Source organism: Plutella xylostella, chromosome 20, assembly GCF_932276165.1.
Source record: "Plutella xylostella chromosome 20, ilPluXylo3.1, whole genome shotgun sequence".
In the NCBI taxonomy this organism is placed as follows: Eukaryota; Metazoa; Arthropoda; class Insecta; order Lepidoptera; family Plutellidae; genus Plutella; species Plutella xylostella.
Genome location: NC_064000.1, coordinates 6,582,385 through 6,609,401, shown reverse-complemented (window position 1 = coordinate 6,609,401; position 27,017 = coordinate 6,582,385). Strand labels below are relative to the sequence as shown.

General features: G+C 36.8%; 1 protein-coding gene across 1 annotated transcript in view; it reads left to right on the top strand.

The window, feature by feature from the left end:
• The window catches only part of LOC105380819, a 79,249-nt gene that overhangs the window by 40,229 nt on the left and 12,003 nt on the right, over positions 1 to 27,017 (top strand). The window lies entirely within an intron of this gene.

Here is a 27,017-nt window from a genome sequence, read left to right as displayed (position 1 = left end):
TTATGGTGATAAGTTGCAGTTGTGAGCATATTATACAAAAAAAACGGTATTTAATAGTAGAGATAAAATAAATAAACAACTATTTATGTCGCAATTTTTTCGTGATTCTATATTCTATGGTTTTGTATTTACTGCTTTACTCAAAATACTTAAAGTTTATTTTATTTTTATTATTTTTATTTTGATATCAGCATCACTTACAAAATCCCACCCTCTATATGTACAGTTAGCAAAAGAGATATGTATGCCACCCCAGCATATCTCTTTTGCTGACTGTACATGTCGTCTTAGCGTCAGGAATGTCGGAAAACGATCGATGACACAACCTTGACGCGCGGAATTCATAATTAACTATGTGTAATAAATACATAACATAAATACATTGCACTTGTTAATGTCTCGAGGATATAAGGAAAACTAAACACTAATCGCTTAATAATGTTAGTAGGCAGCTTTAGTACACATAAAGTATGTAGGTACATAATGTAATGATTCATTCTACGGTGACCAGAAGCCCCGACTGTATCTTAAGTTAAAAGAAAAGACGAATTGAGAACCTCCTCCTTTTTTCGAAGTCGGTTAATGAGCTCTTGAAATAGTTTTTGTTCGGAGGGTTCAGTGTAGGTTTTTCATTACCGATCTGACAGTGAAACCAAACACAAAATTGTATAGGTATGCTATTGTATAATTGTATAGTTAGTTATGTATAATCCGTAATAGCTTAGTTGTCTTCTGCATCCCTGGTCATACGGGGGGCAGAGCAAAGGTCGCAAGTATCATTTCCCACATACTGAACAATCCTACTGTTGTACGATTTAATGAGATATTTTGAATAATCCCAACGAGCTCGCCTGGGAATCTGAGAATCGAAACCTTCATGCTTGCTACAATGAGAATAATAATTCACCGTTAGGATTGTAGTGTAGGTGTTTGCTGCTCCCCTGGTACTTTAGGTATAAACCCAGGGTGGTACTAAGTAATATCTTTGGTTTTCAATTTTATGGTTTGAGAGTTGAGACGGATAAATTATGATAATCGAATCGGCTCTTGCTTATTTCACACAGTTAATAGTTTGTCAATATTCAAATGCGTACATTTTCAAATATTTGTGCAAATTATTTCTTAATGTGACCTGAAGTAGAAAATTTGCAAGAATTTAATTTGACACACACAACATATTTGTAAACATAATTTGTAAATCAATACCTACATTATTTTATTTCATACTTGATATTGAAGATCCTAATTTCGCAAATTTCATTGTTGAGCAAATGACTTTCAGGCCAAGTTTGAGTCGTAGGTATTCTCCCATGAAGGGTTTTGTAGCAATTTGCATAATAAGGTCATTGTCAGCTGCAAAAATGTCTAGATTTTATAGTTGTAACTAGGTGATAACGCTGCTATGTAAATGGTACCCTTATTTCGGAGTTACGGTTCCACAAACCCATAGACTCACAGATACATACCTACAAAAACCAATCGTATAACCTCCCCTTTTACCCATAAGTTTAAAATTAGAACCTCAGCCCGCCAACGACTGCATAGTGGCGTGAGAAGTATGCTAAACAGCCTACTCGGTTCCCGCCATTCCCTTTCGTCGTCGGCGGGAACAATGACATTCCGGCCGTATCGACGCGATCGCAGGCACGCGCCGGCTCCTGGCGGTTATGCACCCCTGGTACTGTCCAGTGAGAATAGTTGGCTTTCCAAGAAGGAAAAAAAACTTTTTTTCTGATGATTAGCTGAACTGCCGTCTCCTTTTAGATCCCATTGAGAATAGTAGACTTTCCAAGAAGAAAAACGATTTCTGATGATTAGTGGAATATTTAGGCAAAGAGATGAAGAAGACGTTTGTGATTTAGGGTTTAGCGGCTGATGATAATAAAGTAACGCTGGAGCTAATTAGTTTGAGGAATTAAATAAGCCATTAAACCGAGATACACTGTTCTTCACGTACTTACTAAACACTAACCCCGAATTCATACAGCTTACGAGTATAAATAAAATACGAATTTTCAACTTTTTCGCTGTCGTTTTAATTTTAGATTACGGTCTATGAATTTGAGGGTACGAATACAAAAAAACTTGAAGCTTTGATAAGAAATCCCTACACAGCTAAAATTAAGTAGGTAGGTACATGGAAGTTCATGGTACACCTAATAAATGTATGCACGAGGCAGTTATTATTCTGAAATGTGTTGTGCACCTCCTTCCTAATGAATATATTCCCTCCGAAGTCCTGCTTAATTATGCGGCCCGCGGGTTGGGAAACCGCGCACAATGCTGAGGTAGTTCCTCAGAGGACAGGCGCCAGTGTCGCATTACGAAACTTTACGAGACAATGGGAGGACAGACATTCGCGATTTGCGAGTTTCAGTATGTGAGCTGCGACTTGCGACTTGCTCATAGTCTCCTGGTACTTTATGTGCTCCATTGTTGTGTCACTTAATTGAAGTCTGTCATTGTTATTGATATTTTTGCGGAACTGAGATTTTAGATAAATTAAATTCTAGATAGAGGGATAGTGCGTTCCTATTTCCTCCCTATTTTATTACTCAAAGCTATAATTTGAGCTTTCTCACAAAAACTCACTATAGTTATCATCCGATGTAGTTCACTGGCTGTTGCTATGACTATTTGCATTGTATTTAAGCTGATAGAATATAATAAAATTATACCATTTAAGTAGAAAGACTAAAATGTAAGCATATCTATCATAATATATTATTATCAATCACAAACATAATTTCAAACGGATGCATTGTGCAAGCGGCAGGATTCAACCCATTTGAGTTTCCTCCTTGTGCAATAGGTGAGGCGTTGTCTGTACCCTGAAATCTATGCGGCCCTGGTACATCCTTATCACTGTTCGTTTCCCTGATAATAAACTTAAATTGGTTTTTAATTGTGTTTTCCCGGGGCGTTGTTTTTTGATTTCATGGACCACCGCTACAATTTTTTATTCGTTCTTAAATACGTAAAATAAAAAATATCATATATTTAATTATAATATTACAGAAATAGATCGATCAATGATCATGAACACCCGAGTCCGTGCTGTCCTATGCGTGAGGCAATAAAAGCGAGCAGATACCTACCTACTTTTGTTGTATTCTTTTTCTTTATTTTTTTATTTTTGTTGTTCATTGAGTCAAATAAATGTTTTCTTTCTTTCTTTCTTTACTTACAATAATGGTGACGGATAGCAATTTACTTAGCCTGTTAAAAACTACATGAACATTTTTTTTAACTTATTGTGTTTTTTCATGAATAACTGAAAAATTTGAAAGCTTACCATCCTGTAATGTCGGAAGTTTATCACACGATTACCAAAATACCAACAGATCACTCAATCACAATAAATCTCGAGAAGTGTCAATAATTTGTACTAACGATTAATCGAACACGCTCGCTTTCCATATCTCGATGTGCAAACACAATGACTGCTCGGTAACCTTGTAGCGGGTTAATGGACACTGTTTCAATTTATTACGTCGTTCACGCTAATCGCCGCACAGAAGTGGGTCAAGCGTGTTTTGACAAATATTCACTTTTTAATGGATTCTTGATGATGCGAACTAAGTTTTTGTTTGCATTTTCAATAAAATATTTTTTCTTTAACTAACTGCCTGTTTATTTTGTAACACGTTACTTTGTGTTTTAGGAAAAGTTAAGGCATACTAGAATGTATTCATATAATCGATCTGTGAAGAATTCGATACTTTTAACCAAAGTTGTTCAGATTAGCCCCCAGGGTCACCCTATTTTTCTACGAGACTACAGATTATGAGTTTAACATAGAATAAGCTTCATCAAATCAAACAAATATATTAAATTATCCAACCAATCTAATGTTACCACAAACAAAAATAACGAACACAAATAAACTCTTGTTTAAAATTATTGCATAAAAAAGAAAAAAGTATCTGATTTTCGAAAGTATCTAAGGAGTACCTAAATATGTAATAAAGGTACATACTAAGTAGGCTAACCCCCGATTTATGTCTCAACAGATCGTTGGATTACTTCAAAATCGATCGATTAGTTCATAATCGAACGATCGGGGTCTTCCAGGTCAACCGTACACTGAGGTTTGATGAAAGTCTTTGTGGGTGGTTCCTTACTGATTATTATCAGTAAGGAATGGTTAAAATATATGTAATTTTTTATACAGGAACTTACACAATAAACGGCTTTATTGCTAAAAGCGATCTCTTCCTGGTAACATTCGGGTGGAGGAATAACTTAGAAAATAACTATACAAAGTCGAAATGTAAAAAATAAAGAAACAGTTCCACTTGAAAAATGGTGACAACAAACGGCCCCAATTTTTTAAACAATTAAATAAAAAAAAATTAACAAAATATTTACATGTTTAGTCGGTAATATTCTGAGGAAGCAATATTAAATGTAATAAAATATTGCAGAATGCGTTTTAAAGTTAGTTTTATACGTTCAATAGTAACTTGGTGCTTTTCTTACTGGAACCTTTTCATTGCATGTGAGTGTATATTATTACAGCAGCTGCTCTCTACATTCTTAGACAATATTTAACACTATCCTTCTAAATGTCCCAACGGATCGTGGACTCTATGATCAGTTCGGAATGCGATGATCAGAGTGCACAGGACACCCGTGGGCCGCTGGCAGTGGGTTACGATCGTATAATTGTGGCCCACGCAATGCAACCAAACCTCACATTACCAGCTTCCTTCAGGCTTATTACATTATCTCTTTCAAGAACTAATCATTTTCAAATTTTCAAGTACTTGACAATCATTTAACAGTTGCGCAAGAAGAAGTTTATGGCAGGGAGACCCGCCTGAAGAACTTAAATGGTGGATGACAATGTTTTTTAAATGTAATTTCCATGTTGTTATTAATTATTGAAAAATGTGGATAAACAAAATGGAAATTGAAATGAAGCTCTTAAAATATAAAAAAATATGTACACAAAAAAGTCAAATAGGTGTTACCCACTTATCTGTCAAATCTGACGTAATTTTGTCTGTCAAATCTGACGTAACTTGTCTGACAGATAAGCGATGCTGCTTATGGACTGTCGATCGCTACCAAAGAACAATATGGATACATAATTCGATTTCTAATGTTCGGTGGTGGTGGTAGCAATGTTATATTGAAAAAAAACTGTTGTGTAGGATTCAATATTACCCATGAGTCCCATGACCCAACAGAGTTACTTACATACATGCTCCTTGTCCGTTATTTCGATATGAACCGATTCAAACAACCCGTTGACCCGCTTCGAACCAAGTGCACGATGTTAGTCTAGTGCCACGTAAAAATCTAGGTCTTGCCATCCAAGGAGTGGCCACTTATTCGTGCTAAGGTCGAATAAGGAACAATAGAGAAATTGCACGCTGGACATCGAATGTGGGGCACCTTCTATAAGCTGTGTCACTTATAATAACTCTTTTAAGATAGTGTAACACAGACCTATAAATAGGTTATGAAATGGGGTATAAAATTTATAATAATATTCAAAGAAACTTCGTGAATTGGCCGCCTTATGTGAGTCTTCTTCTTGTGAGTCTTCTTTTCACGCCAACCATATACGGAACTAACTCCACCTAAAACAAACAAAATCATTCGAATTGAAAATTGGTATCGATTAATCAACTGCACTAGCAGATAAGTACTTCGAACTTTTTTAATGTCATTGACAACACTGATGATTATAATTTATTATAAACTTACATCATGCTAAAAACATGAAGCTGCTGATATTAATGCAACTTATGCAACCTATTAATTATAATAAAGGAAATCAATTTCCCATACATTAAAACAGAACACATACGTCTAATTCTAATCCAGCAACCAGTGCAGGTTGTGCAACACTCACCTAAACCCGTACCAGTGACGTAACCGAATAATCGGATGAAGAATCGAGTACTAACCCGTCGGACGAGTACTCGAGTACGGGTAGTGACGACTGGCTGGTTAGAATTGCGCGCAGGTGGACGCGGCATGCTGGGGAAAAAATAAACTTGATTCAAACTTATTGGTACATAGTACCTAGTACATGCGATTGATTCTTCGTTCGATTTTTAAATAAATTAATAGTTCTTCGCAGTGTATTGCCATTTTACCAAGCGTGTGTCTGTTATTATTCCGACATACTCACGTATAATCCTAACAACAAAACCCGTTTATAAAGAAAAATACAAATCCTTCTAAGCGGACCCTTAATTTGACTACAATACCACCGATACTTGTAGACATACACAAACTTTTAACACCCTTCTTTTTCATTCACGGTTACGACCCGTGTATACCGCATCTATGGCTCGTTTCTTCCTACACGGGCGACCCACTTGCCGTGTCGCCCTGCGCCTGCGCAGTCGTCTACGGAATAACGGTCACTGATTCGATGGCTATTGCTCTGTAGAAGGTCTAAGAATACGGCACTAAAAGGGCATTGGGCGTATAAAATGTGTCTAAGCCAAAAATACTACTAAGTATGTAAGTTGCACCCTCTTAGTCCTATAAATATACATACTTAGTGGCTTTACTATTATTTTTAACCGACTTCAAAAAAAGGAGGAGGTTCTCAATTCGTCGGGATCTTTTTTTTATATTTTTTAAATTTGTATGGTTCGTAACCTATAACCTATTTCAGAGAAGTAGGTAAATAGTAATAAGCATAAGTAAGTATTTCATAAGGTTTAATGTTCAGTTTTTTTCAACTACTTTTTATTTATTTATTTATTTAATTATTTATTGCACAAATACAAAATAAATGCACAAAAGGTGGGCTTAATGCTAAGAGTATTTTCTACCAGCCAACCTACAGAAGGTACAGGATGATCTCATCAGATTTTCTATGCGTTTAATTATAATACACTCACGGGCAATGAAAAAGTTCCATTGAGAAAAGTGCCTTAATGACGCCATTTGCAATAATTAAGAACATTTAACGGTGCATCAGAATATTACCAACTAAAAACATAAACATTTTGTTCAGAATATTTCTTAATAAATGTTTTAAAAAATTGGGGCTGATTGGTGGTGGAATTCTGTAAGTGGGACTGTTTCTTTGCTCGTGATGTATTATACTTACTCTTACTTGGTAGTAATATTGGTATATCATTTATTATTAGGTACTTACACTTATGTCTATTGAATCCTCAGTTCTCTCATTTAATTATGTTCATTCCATTGCCATTATAAGCCTTTACCATAATATTTTAATTTTTGTTTCAGGTAAGTTGCAACTCTGCTTTTAAAAATACTGAGTAAGTGTTTATTATTTTTACCTATTTTTAGGTTATGCCATGGATTATGAGTCATCGTAATATGGGCTTAGATAGGTACTTGTAAAACTTTAGCAACAGGACAGGATACTAATCTAAGCATGATGTCTAACACAGAAATTCGCACAATTCATTTCACCTCCTAACTTAATATAATACTATAAATGCGTAAGTAACTGTCTGTCTGTCTGTCTGTTACTCTTTCACGCCGAAACTACATTTCACGCTGAAATTTGGTATACATACGGTCTAGACCTTGAGAAAAAACATAGGCTACTTTTTATCCCGGAATTCCCACGGGAAATCTTTTTAAGGCGAAGCGAAGCTCGCGGGAACAGCTAGTTTATTATAAGTACTTACCTTAAACATTTATTTATTTGTTATCGAAATTATAAACTTAAATCCAAACACACTAACCTAGATATTCACAGGCAAATCTCCTATTGTTTTGGTCGAATTATAATTTTGTTTGGAAATCAGGAACTTGCAATTATACACCTTAGCGCCGCTTCCTACGCCTTGAGAAGCGGAGTTCAACTTGCACAACTTTTGAATTTACCTGGGTTATACTTAAAACCTGTGTTCTATAATCTCAACGACAGATTCTGATCGGTTCATCAATAGTCGATTGTCCCGCCAATAGAACGATACGTCACTTAATCGCGGGGCAATCGACTGTTGATAAACCGTTCAGAATCTGAGATTAAAAAACAGACTATAGTCATAAGACACCGTACCTATAACAACCCTTTCTCGTTGGTGTTCTGTTAGCTATCACGAGACTTCGGTGAGGCTGAAATAACTGCATTACTAGAATGAGGACAAACCAATAACGCTTTCAAACAACCGTTAGCGATAAACGTTTCCAAATCCAAAACCTTATCATTTGAAAATAGAACGAGCTAAAACAAAACAAGATAAAACCCGCATTGGCTTCACATCCGGGTTTTCACTGACAACACAGCAGGGAAACTGCGGGCTAGTAATTAGACGTGTGAACGCTCGCTCCTATTGTCGTATGCTTTCCTGGTACATGGGGGCTTGCACTTTCTTTTCTATTGATTTTTAAACTGCTAATTGTATGGGAAACTGCTGAAAAATGCCGTACCCTAACTACGGGTATGCAAAGTTAAATGGCTGTTCAATTGTTTACTAAGAGCAAAATAAACAATTTGTTTTTTTGTTTGTTTTTATACAAAACTAGCGTTTTCCGTGAGTTTGATGTGTTAATCAAGGGATTCAGCTACTTTACCAGTAAAAAGAATTGTACAAAGAAAAAATATTAGTAGTATTGTACATCTTGTGACCTTTCATGGGGTGTTTTCCAGAAATCGTAGAACTAAAGTGATTCAGATTTTTGTATTTTTGCGACACCTGTATTTGTATAATGGTGAAATTACGTAGTTGCTAATCTGAGAACTAGCGGTCGGCATTGAAGTTATTACTTTAGAAATGTTATAATATTACTATCGTAAGTTACACAAATATTACGAAACTACCTCCTTTATAACACCACATTATACATTAATAAAAAAATATCGCGATTCGATATCGTTTATCAAACAAATGGTGCATACGATTATATATGAATTTCATACAGAAGTACCAGGCTATCATAAAATATGAGGAGCGTAATAATCACTCAGTCCAACAATGCAGTTTCTCTTCCTCCAACATAACAACGCGTAACTTGCTATTACACATGTTGGGTGTAAAAAGGTAATTATAGTAAAAAGTACGCACATATGGTGTTAAGGGTTCCGTGTAATGATTTGTTATGAAATGTGGTATCTAATTAAAACGCCGGTGCTTTTTCCACTACATTATTAACAATGGGATGATCATGGTGAGACGAAACGTGTAAAAAATATTTAGGATTTTCGCAAGATTGCCTTTGATCGAAGACTTTGTGAGGGCTTGTTGACAAATGGGGAAGTTATTAATATAATAATTCAATGCATTTATTGAAAAAGTAACAAGACTCACATAAATGCTTAGTAGATGTTTATAGTTTAAGTTAGTAACATTAGCATAAAATACAACAAAATTGGCTGATACTGAAAAAAGTTTAATGAGAACCACTCTTTCTAGTGTAGGTAGTGTATTGTATACCTTTCGTTAGCTACGTTATCTCGTTTTTAAAACTAGAAAATAGAACGAATTGATAACGCGTGCTATACTTTTCCTTTAACGGTTTTCACGGTATCATTTAGGTCAGTCGCGCAAAGTATTATAAATGGAATAGTTAGTTGATTGTTTTTCCATCTTCATGTTAAACTAGCTGTTCCTGCGAGCTTCACTTTGCCTTAAAAAAAAATCCCGCGGGAATTCCGGGATAAAAAGTAGCCTATGTTCTTTCTCAGGGTCTAGACTATCTGTATACCAAATTTCATTCAAATCCGTTCACTGGTTTTGGGGTGAAAGAGTAACAGACACAGCTACTTTCGCATTTATAACATTAGTTAGGATTAGGATATATAGTTAGTATTAGGATTAGGATTTGGATTGAAGTTAGGAGGCATTATACACACGCGAGCAATGAAAATGTTCCATCCCTGTGTTCCACCCACAAAATACCAAAACACAAAAACTTAAGACAGTATTTAACAGATGTTTAGCGCTGTCAAACGCCTACAAAATCTGTCAAATTTCGTTTTAAACACTAGCTAAACAGTGTTTAATGTTTTTTGTGGTAGCACAGAAATTACCTAGGTACCTAGTAAAAAAATTGTATACATAGGTATTTACTTTGACGACCGAATGGCGTAGTGGTTAGTGACCCTGACTACTGAGCCGAACGTCCTGGGTTCGATTCCCGGCTGGGGCAGATATTTGTTTAAAGACAGATATTTGTACTCGGGTCTTGGGTGTTTATATTTATATTTAGTATGTATCTATCTATGTATTTGTGTAGATATATCAGCTGTCCGACACCCATAACACAGGTTCTGCCTAGCTTGGGGTCGGATGGCCGTGTGTGAGATGTCCCCACATATTTATTATTATTATTATTATGTTGTGTCGTTACCGTCTCGGGACCATGGGGTCCCGGGCATTTGGAAGGCGTGCATGGGGCCGAAGCCAACATGTAGAGGCCCCTTTGACAACATTAATCTATATGAAATGTGACACCAACCGACGATTTTCCCTGTGCAGACTATAGAAGTAAACTCAAGGAAAATCCCCGGTTAGTGCAGGACTATTGTAGGATATGGAGAAAACTAATACAGGGTTATGGAAGGGGGTGCTAAATGGACTGGGTAACTGGGACTATGGAAGGACTATGGCCCCTGCCTGACCTATATGTTTCACACAAGGATAAAAAGGCAGGGGGTGACTCGCACACACATTAAATGGGCCCCCCAAAACAGTCGCTAGCACATTACAGTGACGTAGCAACAAGGGGGCAACATGGCATGAGGTGCTGAGGGTGGAGCGGTATACCAAGGCTCTCAGAGCAATCGCTAATGCCGGTCAAGACCCCTAGAAGCACTTACTGGATATACATCCTTCCTCCGAGCATTTCTGCTCTAGCGGTACATCACTCAAGCCAGCCAATGAGGTCAAGCAAGAGGTGGGAGATCCTGTTCCTCGTCAGTGTTCACTCTGGACAACCAATAAAGGCAAGCCAGAGATGAGGATCAGGGGTTCTCCCCGGCATCGGGTGGGTGGGGTCGCTAATGCCCAACAGCTCGCCACAAGCTGCCCTGCCGCATTATTATTATTATTATTATTATTTTATACACTAGCGAAGCGGTTAAATATAGGTAGTTTGAATTGACTTATAAGAATTCAGGAACAACATTTTCTACCATTATTTTGCATGGACTATAGCAAACGTCACAACAAAACATCCTTTATCCCTCAGACACTCAGAATAATAACAGTGCCTCGCTTCTTTATCCCCATTTCAATGTCTCCGCCTCGTCAACTCCCATAAACTAGGTTTAGTCAAGCACTAGAGACCTAACAAACACCACCATTGCCATCCTAGCAGTTTCCTCCCATAAATCTTAGAACTGCGTGGACCGTAATGTGATAGGTTTAAGGTGTATATTGCTGTGTTGTTTCCGTTGACTGTGACACTGAGAGCATCTCAAAGTCGTAGGAAACAGAGCGAGACGATGGTGTTACGAAACCGGACCTTAAGTGCTCGAGTGGTCCACTGCAGTCTGGCGGCTCACACGCGGCGGTTTTAAAAACGCTGAGTAAAATAATAAATTACAATAATTATCCACTCGCAAATAATGAAAAAGGTCCAGTTTCAATATCAGCAAATTACACGGAAATGGCTTGCTTAAAATTATGCCGTCTGCAAAATTAAAGTACATTTAACAGTGCACAAGTATATCACCAACTAAAAATATTGTTAATGTTATGTTAAAATTTTAGATTCAATGTTTTAAAAAATTAGGGCCCTTTGGTGTCGACATTTTGTAAGTGCAACTTCTTCATTGTTCCTGAGTACATTATATGGGGTCATTGACCTGTTCTCGGCTTGCTTACTGATAAAAAAAAATTGTAGATGGCGTTTCGTTTTTATTCTCAGCTTCCCAACCGCCAGTTTGTAGTCTTTAATACCAGTGTTTAGAGTGCATAGTCGATTATCTCGATGAACATTTGGATATCAAATGCTATTATTTGGACTTAAATACACCGTAATATAATAGAGAACTGGTGCAGTGCAGAGTAATTTGTTTTATAGCTTAATCTATCGTAATTAATATTAAGGAGAGGTTTGCAATAGTTTACTGAAAATGTGGCGTAGACCCTAGGTTCGAATCCCGCCCAACACAAGCTCGTCATTCTAATCAATATAAATTATTCCACGACTTTGAAATTTTATACAATTTACCTAGTATACATATAGTACCTAGACCTAGACTATCCACACCTACTAAAATAAAATTATACAAAATTTTTGGTGAAAAGTTTTAGATTAATTACCGTTTTCAGTTGCACTGTGCTATTTTATTTTTTACTCTCTTCACAGCCACATACAAACCAACATGATAAACTTATAACCTCAACATTAACAGTTAAATCAAACATGCAAAGTGCAAAATTTAACAAGAGACTATTCCATGCACTATACCTGAACTCCCATAGCAAAATACCCACAAAGAAAAACAAACAATTTGAACCCAACTAGGTACTACCAACTTAACAAAAAGAACAGTTTGATCCGCGAAGATTCAGATATTCCGACTTTCTGTCCCCTACATTACTACCTTCAAACTCTTATCCCTACGACTTAGGGGCTATTTTTCAGCAATTAGTAGGCTTGCAGGGGACAAGATAAACTGGATGGGTCGCTCGTGCTCTACCGGACATCGAACTCGGGACCGCTAGGAAGATCACAATTGAATCTACAGATCCGTTCAGATAGAGCACCGTATCTGGCGAAGAATGAGAAAAATCGATTAGGAGCCAAGAGCGAGTTGCTGGCGGTTGCAATGGTTCTGTAGTGAAAAAGTTAATTTCAAGTTATCTTTACACATATTGAAGTATATCGTTATAATTAATTAAGATACTATTATAGTAATTAAATCAGTTATTTTCTGTAGATTAAATTGTAGGCGAGGATGGTTAATTACACTCACGGGCAATGAAAAGGTTCCACTGAGAAAATCATCAAATTACTCCTCAACGGAAAAGGCTAGCTTAATGTCGCCTTCTGCAACATTGAAGTACATTGAACAGAGGTTCAGGATTCAGGATCAGGATTACCAACTAAAAACGGTAATATTTTATTCAATTTTTAAATTAAATGTTTGAAAAAATTGGGGTCGTTCGTTGTTGGCATTTTCTGAGTGAAACTTTTTCATTGCCCGTGAGTGTATTATGAAACAGCAAAAAAATCACGTATATTATATCCTTATGGTGAAAGATGATAGCTTTTTAACCGGGCACTTTTGAAGTTTCTAAATTTACTTTTTACCGGTTTCACAATTGGGTATAGCCAATTTGTCATTTCAGCAAATATACCTAAGCATGAAATTAAAGACAGTTGAACCCATTCAGTCAATGAAAGCGCTGTATGTCATGAATACAGAGTCACACTTAACTACAGCTTAACTTAAAATTCTCAAGTTAGAAACCGGGGATTTCAATCCTAAATACAAACAACAGTTCAGATTGATTGTTACTGAATTAGGTAGTATGAGAAAATGCTATTGTTTACCTTTATCTAGTGATTTGCCAAATAATCTGTTGTTAAGATTGGGTTTGAACAATACAATGGATACTTTGTGCATTTATAACGGTATAAAGTCATCTTTTTGAAGATTATCTTGATTAGATACAGTATTATTTGTTTTTTAAGGTCTCTGTTGCTGTAGGGGCAGCTGACTCGTCATATCTGACGGAGAACCGATCATATTCTTAGCGTGTCGGTGCCAAACACTAGAGTAATCATCTTAATCGAAGCATAATCCTAATCCTAACTATCCTAATCCTAATCCTAACTAATATTATAAATCCGAAAGTAACTGTGTCTGTCTGTCTGTCTGTCTGTCTGTCTGTTACTCTTTCACGCCAAAACTACTGAACGGATTTGAATGAAATTTGGTATACATACGGTCTAGACCCTGGGAAAGAACATAGGCTACTTTTATCCCGGAATTCCCACGGGAAAACTTTTTAAGGCGAAGCGAAGCGCGCGGGAACAGCTAGTTTTATTATAAAGTGAATAGTTATTCGTACAACGTCTATTCAGCTAATCGCAGCATTCCATACTCAAGTTCTCAAGTATCTTCTTCTTCTTTCTCCAGCTGGCGTCGGGCCTCCTCGTACTTCGGCGACAGGACACTCTATCCCGGGTTGTCGATGTGGTCAGGTGTTGGGCTTTCATCTGCTTCTCGATATTGGACCACAATGTTGATGGTGGTCGTCCTCTCCCTCTCGGTTAACTTGAGATATGGGACAACTCTCAGCACAAGCTTGTGTTAGGGGTCCACCAACCCGCACTAGGCCAGCGTGATGGGCCTTCCTTCATTGGAAGGAGACCCGTGCCCCAGCCGTGGGGAGTAGTGGGGACGTGATGAGTCGTGATGATGATGATGATGTGCATGCCTTTCTTTACCGCATAGACATCTTCCCGCCTCATAATCATAACATGTCTAAACCACCTCAGTCGGCTTTCCTTCAGCTTTCTACGATTAGTGCTACTTTAAAGGAACCTCTGTCATATTCAAACATAATCAAGTAACCTAATACCGTCGAAATCGTAGATCAAAACAAAAACATAATTGATAAGCCTATGGGAACGGAATAATACTCAATATTATACATACATGCACAACATAGGCGCATGTACTATACCTACGAACTGTTACATATACCGACATAGCCTTACATACCAAGGACAAAGTTATGAATAATATCTGTCCATAATTCAACACATAACAACTACGCTTTAGTCTTATTATCATAAACATAAGTGCTGTAACTGCATGACTAATTGTATTGTGTAAGACGCCTACTCATCCTTGCACTCGTGTTTATTCGCCCCGTTTCTGATTTGAGTAATTGTACTTAAGTCCTGCTTAATGTAAGCGCACACACGGCCATCCGACCCCAAACTAGGCAGCAGGTAATATACCCATATATATATACAGATATATATACACAGATACATGATAGATATATATTTATATCGCCTTCTGTACCCTAATTAAGTTACATTTTGTTAATTTTCTTATTCTGTTTTGGTGTACAATAAATCTACTGCAGATGCTACACTTCAATTAATTAGTACCGACCCCAAACTAGGCAGCAGGTAATATACCCATATATATATACAGATATATATACACAGATACATGATAGATATATATTTATATCGCCTTCTGTACCCTAATTAAGTTACATTTTGTTAATTTTCTTATTCTGTTTTGGTGTACAATAAATCTACTGCAGATGCTACACTTCAATTAATTAGTAAAATCGTAAAATTAATTAACAATCGTAAAAAAGTAATAACCATATTTTTAGACTTACAAAAGGCGTTCGACACAGTGCCCACGGCTGCTCTATTAAATAAACTCAGTGATATTGGCATCCGAGGATTGCAACTGGAGTTGTTCCGTTCATACCTCTCGGGCCGATCACAAAAAGTGAAAATTGGAGCTCATCTAAGTGATGAACTTAGTACCTCGTCTTGCCATGGAATTCCACAAGGTAGTATAGTCGGGCCTTTGCTCTTTTTAGTATTTATAAATGACCTATGTAACTTAAAAATTCAAAACACTTATATATCTTCTTACGCCGATGATACAGCTGTTCTTTTATACGCCGACTCGTGGCCAGAACTACAAGTCCACGCCCAAACTAGCTTTAATGTCGTCTTAAATTGGCTACAAACTAACTCGCTAACCCTTAACGCGTCCAAAACCAAATTTATCCCCTTTTCCGCCTCCTCAGTTAATCAACCTGATTCTTCCTTCTCCCTATATGCACACAAATGTTCAAATTTAAATGGATGTGACTGTCCCCAGATAGTCTCAAATACCTTGACGTAACCCTGAAACAATCAAATACCTTGGCGTAACCCTAGACAAACATCTAAAATTTAACACACACATTAATAATCTGTGCTCCAGAGTAAGAAAATTAATTTATGTATTTAAAACGCTACGGAAAATCGCAAATCCTCAAATTATTAAAAACACCTATCTTGCTTTATGTCAATCCATTTTAACATACTGCATAACTTGTTGGGGAGGTGCCGCGAAAACCATAATAAAACCACTAGAAATAGCACAACGCGCTATTTTGAAAGTGGCCACTAACCGCCCTATTCTATTCCCCACTCATAAGTTGTATGAACTCTGTAAAGTCTTATCTGTCCGCCAACTATTCATCTTTAATACGCTGACCCTACAACACCGACTTACACCTTTACATGCGATTCCATCTAATAAAAGACGTAAGGACAAAATCTGCACCATTCCATCTTCAAACCTAGCCTTCACTCAGCGACACAATTATTACCTGGGACCCTACCTCTACAATAAATTTAACAAAATTAAGTACTTCCACAATCTTTCTCTGCATGAATGCAAAAATATTATAACTGAATTACTCAGTAAATTGACATACGATGAGACTGAAAACTTCATGATCGCGGTAACATAACATACATACTCATACATACATACCTACATACACACACACACACACACACACACACACACACACATACACACAAACACACACACACACACACATAAACATATATAATATTATATTAATAAGATTAAAATGTAAATGTTATTTGTCACTAAATTTTTACTAGTTATTTACAATAACTGTACTTAAAGTAATCAATTTTTTTTTTGTTTTTTCAACACTGTACCAAAACTATTTATGTCAGGGGCCTGCTTCTCACTAATACAGGCTATTCTATAGCCTAGCTATGAGAGCAGACGCTTCGGCAACAGTCTACCAATGATGTATTTTCATCCAAATCCTAGCCATAAGAACTTTACTATAATCACTTTACTTCGAATAAATAAAATTTATTATTATTATTATTAAAGTGTATTCTATCTATTTATCTATCTATTTATAACACCCAAGCTCCGAGCACAAATAAAGCTATCTTTAAAAACATTACCCTCCTTCGGCAGTCGGGTAAGAAAACTATCCTTACCGTTGTCAGGGTCAATATATCCACTTGACTACACCATTCGGTCATCAATTCACGTCACCCCAGCAATAACCTTCTGAAATTGAAACTCAATAGAAACTACTTTTGATGATGCCAAAAAATAGTCGTGAAATAGTCATATTTGCTTAAAAAATAGTCGTATCATACTTTCGGAGTTACTTACTAAACTCTATCATACTATACACCGTGTCATAGTAAACTCATGGTCTTCTAGTGGGGTAAGTACTAGGAACCCAGAGGCCTTGAAGAGAGAAAGAACAATCAAATACCACCCATAGTTCTATTCAAATTAACAATTTACATTCATAAACAAAAACTTACAATTACTGGCTACTGTAGCTATACAAAATTAACCGCCTGCAAACAAAAATAGTCAATTAATGATAGGTAAAATATTTGGCAACTTAGTACTAGGTTCTTTGATAAAGAATAAACGAACAAGATAGAGCGTCGGTGCAAAAGAAAAGTCTCGAAACAACACACCGCTTATACCACTGAGCTCTTATTTTGAATTACTTTGTTCAGTTAGAGGATTTTTGACTTTATTCATTGGTATAGTGGTTGTTATTAGATTGAACTAAGAACGTTTATCTCAATTTGACAGCATTTATTTCTCAATTTAATTATGTAGCTGTATAAGTACTTATATAATATTCATGCGGCAGCTTTGTTTTTGTATGTGATACTCTATCTTGTTCGTTTATTGTTTATCAAAGACATGGTGTGTAAGAGCTAATAATAAATCGCTTGTATGGTCGATAGCTATTCAGGAGTAAGTGTAATCTACAGTGATGTAACTATCAAATGTGTTAGACGCATTGGGAGTTACGATTGAACCCATTTTATTTTTATTTTAGCAACATGACCAAATATTGCTATCCGGTTGGTTCCTATCGACCTTCGTTAGACTTCTGTTACCTCTAAATTACTTATCAGTAATATGCACTTATTAACTAACTAAAATCAAATAAAAAATTATGAAGTTTTGATGGACTTTAAAGGAGGGAAAGACTTGAAAAAAATAGTCCCAGTGTGATAGGTATATTTAATAATTATGTTTATCTAGGAAAGCTGAAGAATAAACATTAAAAAAATTGTTATTTGGAGTTACAGTTACATTAATTGCGTAGGTTCTTACGAGTCCAAACCCAAATATTGATAAAAATCTCTTGACACTGTTTAATTTATGTGTTCCATAATTTAAATACGAGTAATACATTGTGATTTATGAGGTGTTTTGACCTTAATAAATGCATAAAACAGCATCTTGATTTACTTGCCCCCTATCATACCCAAATCCTAATCCTAACTAATATTATAAATGCGAAAGTAGCTGTGTCTGTCTGTCTGTTACTCTTTCACGCCAAAACTACTGAACGGATTTGAATGAAATTTGATTTGATTTGGTATACATACGGTCTAGACCCTGGGAAAGAACATAGGCTACTTTTTATCCCGGAATTCCCACGGGAAAACTTTTTAAGGCGAAGCGAAGCGCGCGGGAACAGCTAGTTAATTATACAATCTGTGTCACCAGAGTGCCCTCGCCAAGTCAAGCATATTCTATTCTATTCTGGGAGTTAGCAAATTTTCATAAATTCCATTCTTACATTTTATGATCATTACACCCACATTACACTATAGATTTCAGAATGCAACCCGCCAATTTGGTCCTAAATAAATAAATACCTCGAACTTACACAACGCTCCGCGCCCACTAGAGTCAGGTCAAAGCATTGATAATAATTTGCCTAGCAACGCCAACCGGGAACATTATTATCAAACCTTCTGAACGTACATCACAACTTTCACTAAACAACCAAACGAAAGCCTACTTTAAACCCTAGAGCTTAGAAGAGAAAATTTCACAGCCAAAAGCTATCAGAAAATCATGATTCCTTATTGAAATAGATCAAAAAGGTCGTATATCTCGACACTGGCTGGTTTTAAAGGGTGCGGTTCGAATTTTCAAATTTGGAATCATTTATTTTGTGTCGTCAGGTTGGCAGATAATATGTCTACGTTACGTTCTAGTGGAGATTTAGAATAGAATAGAATACTCTTTATTTTGTACCATTAAAGACAACATTACAATTCACAACTTATATATAAAATAGTACAAAAAAGGCGCCCTTATTGTTTAAAGCAATCTCTACCAGACAACCTTTAATTTAACTGATTTTGTACCTTCATTCAGTAATTGTCCTATCGTTTGCATTTTGCATGTGCTACGGTTGCCCTATTTACTTCAATTTACTATTGTCTATGTAATAATATGCTTATAGGAACCAACTTAACCAATAAAATCGCTTACGTTAAAGACACCTGACTCGTCCATTCTAACCTGATCTCTGATTATAGACAGATACTCCCCGAATCAGAACAAAGACAGAGGTAAATTTAAAGTGGTCGGTAAGTTAATACGGCATATCTTAGAATATTGCGTGTCATAACTAATCATTTGTTTTAGTGCGCAGGTATTGTTGTTTACCTACTAACATGTTACATGCTCTGATAATTTTATGTGTGAAGAGATAATATGTGGAAGTTTGTTTAGAAAACCAGCTATCAAGATGAAAATAATAATACCTACTTTAATCTTCTTAGTGCCAATCTCTCCATATTCGGTTATTTAACCAACAGGGATTGATTTATAAATTAAACGTCATCTCCACTCCATATAAGATTCATGACAGATATGTCAAAAGTCAACCACTACTCCCTGCTGGTTATGCTCTAACCGATTATGGAGAAATTGGCACTTAGCGTGTCGGTGACAAATAAAAGCTGATCTAGCGTTTATCACCGTGGTTAAAGGAGGAAATTAGCCAGTCAGATTAGAGTGAGGCTCCATGGGGTATGTCTTAAAAATATCGACGCAACGCAGGGCAACGAGTAATGGGGCCTCGCCCTTAGATGTCAGTAGACTGCTCTGGGTCGTCGCTCGTGGGACGCCCTCCTGCCCGCTGGACTGACGACCTTAGGCGGGTAGTCGGTAGTGGTTGGATGAGGAAGGCCGAGGACCGAGTGTTGTGGCGCTCCTTGGGAGAGGCCTATGTCCAGCAGTGGATGATTATTGGCTGATGAAGTTGGCTGAAGAATGTAATTTAAAAATTTAACATTTAGTGTTGGCATTTTGTAAATGGAACTTTTTCATCGAGTTTATTATTGATTAGGATAAGTAACCGGCATTAATTTTGAATTGTTCTGGTTTTCGTTATTTCTGTGTTTAAAATATAAACTTACCCGACAAACTTAAACTTTTATAACCCTTAAACTTCTCTGACAGAGAACAAACAAAACAGTTCAATAGCTAAAGCATACAGTAACTTTTTTATGAAAAAGGGGGTTAAGTTAGAAGAAAATAAATAAGTTTACCGTTATGTTATATTGATACGTTTTAGCTATCGCCGCTAGAATCACTTAGCGGTAACGTGAAAATGTTTTATACTCACACATCGGTGGCAAGACTATAAAATTAACTTTGTTATGTAACTTACTGTTTGTTTATGGTTCTTTGTTGCATGTGGCGGTGTTAGCACATTATAACATAAAGTAATGCAAACACTCATGCCTGTAATTTTATATGGGCAAGGCTTAGTTTTCACGTAACATGTACAATGTTGAACGGCTGAGTGGTGTAGTGGTTAGTGACCCTGACTGCTATGCCGAAGGTCCCGGGTTCGATTCCCGGCTGGGGCAGATATTTGTTTAAAGACAGATATTTGTACTCGGGTCTTGGGTGATGATATTATTTATATTTAGTATTTAAGTATATCTATCTATGTAGGTATGTATCTATCACCTATTTGTGTAGATATATCAGCTGTCCGACACCCATAACACAGGTTCTGCCTAGCTTGGGTCGAATGGCCGTGTGTGAGGTGTCCCCAGATATGTATTTATTAATTTTATGTATGTACCAATATATATATATATATATATATATATATATTGGTATATTATAAGTTTAACGTGTCTGTGACGGCTGAACCGATTTACGATTTGTTTTTTTCGCTCATAGCTAGTGTTACCCCGCGTGTTCTTAACTATATTATATCAAAATCGGTTCAGCCATTCTAAAATTATGCCACTTTTAGTGTTTTTCACGGGGTTTTCAACGTTGGTTAGGTCGTTAACGGAAACTTTTATATAGTATTTAGAGCATAAATTTTACATTAGAATGTTTGGAATTCAAGTGGAGTCCAGTTTTAATGGACAAGTGCCGGTGGGCGGCGGCGGCGGCGGCGGTAGTTTGAGATTTCCGCGGATAAAGCGCGTGCGATATCGCGCTCGAGGTATAGCAGAGGTGCAGTCACGCTACCCATGACTATAAAATTTAAAAATGAAATAGAAATCTAAATATTATAAAATTAATTTAAAGTTTAAATAAAAGTTTTAAAACTATAGCGATGCTACTTCAAAAGTAACTTTGTGGAAAACAGCAAACACAAAACTGAAACACTTATACCTGGTTTCACGGGGAAAGACATCTGACAGAACCCTTACTAGATTCGAATAAGGGTAGTTTTTGATTGTATCAGATGTCTTTCCCCATGAAATGGAATATACGCTACTGAAGTTCAGCTTCCGTATCACCACCGACACATAAGCACCGTCACTCGCCTGTCAAACACCTGTCATGTACATACAAGTTACGACCGATTTGACAAATAACCAATGCTCCATATTACTGGATCTGCCTAGGTTGGGGTCGGATGGCCGTGTGAGAGATGTCCCCACATATTATTATTATTATTATTATTTTCGATCGGTAATGGTGCTGGAAATTCCGAAGTACCAAACTCCGGAACCGTTTTGATATCAATGAAGAAAATGGCAGTGTATCTGATAAAATTCGCGTGTTAGTTATCACGAAATCCATCGGGGAATGTCCATTATTAGTACTGTTACTTCCATTGAAGTTATATTATTACTTATAGCAATCCTAAAATAAACTTAGGTACTTACAAACATAAAACATTAAGGTACAATAAAATTTATAACCATACTTACTGGTTATTTCACAACTGAGAGTCTCTAGTCAAGGTAAGCGTCCACCTATCGGTTTTGTTCGTATCGTATCAAACGGATTGTCATAAATGTATGTAGAAACGGCGTCGACAATGCCGATGAAATGGACGCACTTGTGTAAATTTATGTAAAAAAGAATACTGAATGCGATACGTATAATGCCGAAAGATGGATGGAAATTGCTTCTTGGCAATAAGCCCGCCTTAGTATATACTACTTTTTAAGTCCATTTTTGTAAATATGTTTTTTTTTGTATAAAATAAAAATGGATTACCTTGAAGCAGAACTTATGCGGCGCTGTAATTGGCCAAAAACATTTAGTATGAAGAGGATGCAAGAGACCGTATTCTGTAGCTGAATAAGGTTTCAGTTCATGCTTATGTAGATTAATTCAAATAAAAAAACTGGGCTAGAAATATATGTTTTGAAAATTGCAATTATATTAATTTATTCGGTCCGAAAAAAACTACTGCTTACCCGCTATACCGCCCGCCATAGATCTTGTGCCAGACTAGGTCCTAACGTTATTTAGAAGATTTCCAAAATAGATTATATTTACAAACAACAGCCTTAAGGTAACTAAGGAAAAGCGCTTATTAATTTAAAATTTTATCTCGATTTTAAGTTAAGTACTTATTAAGTATCTAGATGCAATTTGCGAACGGTATATTAAGTATTGCGATGACTTAAATTGATTAACATGAGCTTAACAGCTGTAAAAGTTGTATAGTGGAAAACATAGTAACTTCTAAAGGGTCTTGTTGAACAAATTATAATTTAGAGTTTCACTATAATACCAAAAAAAACTTTAAACACTGTTTAGTGTTTAAATCGAATTTTGATAGATTTTGTAGGCGTTTGACACCGCTAAACGTCTGTTAAATACTTTCTAAATGTTTGTGGTAAGACCCTCACATTTTATCTGGAAGTGAGTTAGCCTACCTATTTATGATTTCGAATTGACAAGCGATTGTTCGTGTTAAATGCGGTAGGGAAAGTAAGTACCAATTTCTCCATAGTCGGTTATCTAACCGACAGGGATTGATTTATAAATTAAACGTCATCTCCATTCCATATAAAATAAATGACAGATGTGTCAAAAGTCAACCACTACGCCCTGGTTATGCTCTAACCAACTATGGAGAAATTGGCACTAAGGATAGGTACTGACTCAGCGACCAAAGGTCTAATGTCACATATACATTACCTACTATCTATTATGTGTTAGACACATATGTATAACTAGCTGTTCCCGCGAGCTTCGCTTCGCCTCAAAAAGTTTTCCCGTGGGAATTCCGGGATAAAAAGTAGCCTATGTTCTTTCTCAGGGTCTAGACCATATGTATACCAATTATCATTCAAGTCCGTTCAGTAGTTTTGGCGAGAAACAGTAACAGACAAGACAGGCACAGTTATATACTTTCGCATTTATAATATTAGTTAGGATAGTAACCAAGGGACCTCATAAATGTAACAAAGTACTTACCTATCCCTCGCACTAGCTTCGCTCCATCATAAGTAACAATGTTATAATGCCATGTTACAAAGTTTAACGTATAAGTACGTCATAACATAACGTAAGGCATGTTTTATACGTTGCGTTGTTAATAAATTTCCACGCAAGTATAACGTGCTCCTACAAAACCGGGTGTGACGGAAGCATATGATTGATTTTGCATGTAGCTCAGCGCTTCATCAAATAAAACATCTGAAACAAGAACAAACTTCTAACAAACAAAATTCTAATGTAATAAAGGTTTTGACAGATTTATTAATTATGATGACCGAATGGTGTAGTGGTTAGTGATCTGACTACTGAGCCGATGGTCCCGGGTTCGATTCCCGGCTGGGGCAGATATTTGTTTAAACACAGATATTTGTTCTCGGGTCTTGGATGTGCCCGAAAAATGGCAATAGGCCCGCCCCCTATTACATTGGGACTAACATAACACTCTGGCGAAAAGTGGGTGCAGCAATGCACCTCTGCCTACCCCGCAAGGGAGTACATCAGTACAAGGCGTGTGTGCGTGTTTTTTTTTTTTTATTAATTATGAAACGGTCACTAGATTCAAGACTCTACAAAGTACAGACAGAGGTAAAAAAAACCTGACCCGTCTCAGTTAGCATTGTGACTCTAGGGTGGTGTGGTGGTATGGGTGGTCAGGTTTCTTTGCCGCTGTCTGTACTGTGTAGAGTGTAGATTGTAGAGTCTTGAATTAAATTTTTTTCTTTTTCTTTTGTCAGTAAATTTTATTGTAGTTAACTCATGTAAAATCATTAAATAACTTTAAATTCGCTAAGTTAATTTAGGGAAACCTGTAATTTGCCTTACTATTAACTTTAAGCTGTGTGAAATTTATTATTGTTACGCTGTTGGTATCCTGAATAAACACATATAAATACATATAAATTTCAGATAGCTTTAAGAAGAAGCCTTAAGAAACAAAATATTTATTTTTCACTGAGACGACAACATAACAGTCACTTTGCAGTCAAGTTGAACGCTTCAATGCACAAATTAAGAGCATCACATTGGCCTAAAACGGACACCGAACATGCGCGTTGGCGGGTTAACCCGTCAGTGCATAGGAGGGTTACTCTATACTGACGAAAAACGAGCAAACAGTTACAGTGATAACTTGTATGAGTGCGTGCGTGATCAAATCCGCATGCTGTTAAAAACAGCCTTATAGAACGAGATAAGAGGGCCTATCACAGGCTTACGTAACAATTCGATACAACACACACATATGGAACTAACAAATGTCACTTTTGGAACTAACTAATTTGCCTCACATTTTGACAGTGACAGTTGACGATACGCAACGTAAACGGAGGAGGAGAAACTTAGTTTTTCGACATATTCTGTACCACCACAAAAAACTTTAAACACTGTTTAATAAGTGTTTAAAACGAAATCTGACAGATTTTGTAGGCGTTTGACAGTTCTAAACAACTGTTAAATACTGTAAGTTTTTGTGGTAAGGCCCCTAGAGTTCCCTGCGGGTTAACCCGTCAGTGCCGGGGCGGGGGCCGACGTCCTTCGACAAGGTCGCTGCGCCGACGGGTTAGGTTTTTTTTTAACCCATAAAAATTGCCGTAAACGACCGACAGCGGCCGAGGTAGACCCATGAAACGATTAGAGGGTTGGTTGTTGTTGTTTTTTTTTGTTAAGTTCTTGTCTTCGGGTGCTATGGAATTTTTATATTTAAAAAGTAGGTATTAAGTATATTTTTTATATTGGGCCTACCAAAGAATACTTGTTGCTTTTTATCTTTTGTATAAGTACCTAGTTAAGCATATGTTTTTTACAAGATGGCAAACTCTAGTGTGCTAATTAATCATCACAATATATTGTTACAGTTACAACAGTTACACTATTATTATAGACTTATTTATTGAAAACCAATTATAATTAAATTCATCACCTCAACCGCGGTGAACCATTTCGTTGACAGATTACAATAAGCTTCTTGAGGTAACACAAGCACTTAAAAAATCGTCATCAAGAAAAAAAACCCGTTCCAAATCACCACCACAGCATTAGAAACGTAATTGCAAAACAATTGATCACAATCGGTACGGATCCTCGCTCAGTACACTTAATTTTTTCCGTCGATATTAGCTGCATTTCACAATCCAATCATTTCTGCTGTTACTTGTAATCGTGACGTAATAAAATTTTATTTCCTCTGTTCCTCGACATCAGTCTATAGTCACTATAATACGGCCAGTGAGAGTGGATGGGCATCTCGGCCTCGAGTGCGAGTATTTTCACCTATCGAGAAGTGAAATCGAAACGCAAATTTATATAGCGCGGGAGACACGCCACCTAGAGGTAAGCTGTACTAGCTCCGCGCCATACAAATCTGCGTTTTCCGATTTCACTTCTCGATAGGTGAAAAAACTCGCACTCAGTACTCTGTAGCTCTGTAGTCTACACTTTTTGTACCAGCCGGGGTAATAACCGCATTATTCCTCACTCATCTTTCGAATCCCACTTCTTTTCCGTGGGTTTAAAGTCGTGAATTGTTCGCTTGGTGTGTCTTTAACACAGGACCTATCTGTCTAGAGAGGTTGTAAAAAACTGAGCCCTCGGGTCCACGGGGCCGCGCGGCGTGCGCAGGGTTAGAGTATCGACCTTAAATTGCGTCACAGTTTTAGGGTTATTCTGTAGAAATGCTAGGTTCTTTTTATACATTTAATAGAAATACGTTACAGTTAACGTGATGATAGAATACATATTGTGTATGATGATACACATGAGGAGCGGTGGTAGCTCAGTCGGGTAAGCGCCCGCTTCTCACGCAAGAGATGCGGGTTCGAATCCCGGCGCTGACATGTGCCAATGAGTTCTTTTAACTTAAGTACAATGTATACCATCGCTCTTACGGTGAAGGAAAACATCGTGAGGAAACCTGCATGTCTTGATTTAGCACATCTAGATATGTGAACCCACCAACCCGCAGTGGACCAGCGTGGTGGGAAATGGTCCAAGCTTAGGAAGGCAGTTTAGACCTTGGGGATATGCACAAAGGTTCCACTCGAGAGAGCCAGGTGCAGGTACTTACACGCCCACAGAGAATAGAATAGAATAGTGTATGATGATTTGATGATAGACTGCAGTGACAAAATATGAAGGTACTGCATTGTCTTTCTCATTATTTTTTGCTTACCTAAATGAAAAAGCATAATATATAGGTACCTAGTTTGTAAAATTTGTAAATTATGTTTAAAGATCCTGTAGATTAACTGAAACTTTATAGGTAAATATTTATTTTGTAGCTTATTAATTTAAACGGTTATAGTAACCCATAAACATGTTTTAATGTCAATAAAACAGTTGCGACCTTTTCTTTATTCTTACAGCTGATAGACACTTTCATGCTACCCTATAGATAGACAACTTAATTAAAACAGTTTCCCATTATTGATCAACCGAACAGTTTAATTCTGTAACCGACAATTCATGTTATAGTTAAGTTAATATCCTCTTATACCTACCAACATTATGCCTCAGCTGTTTGTGAGTT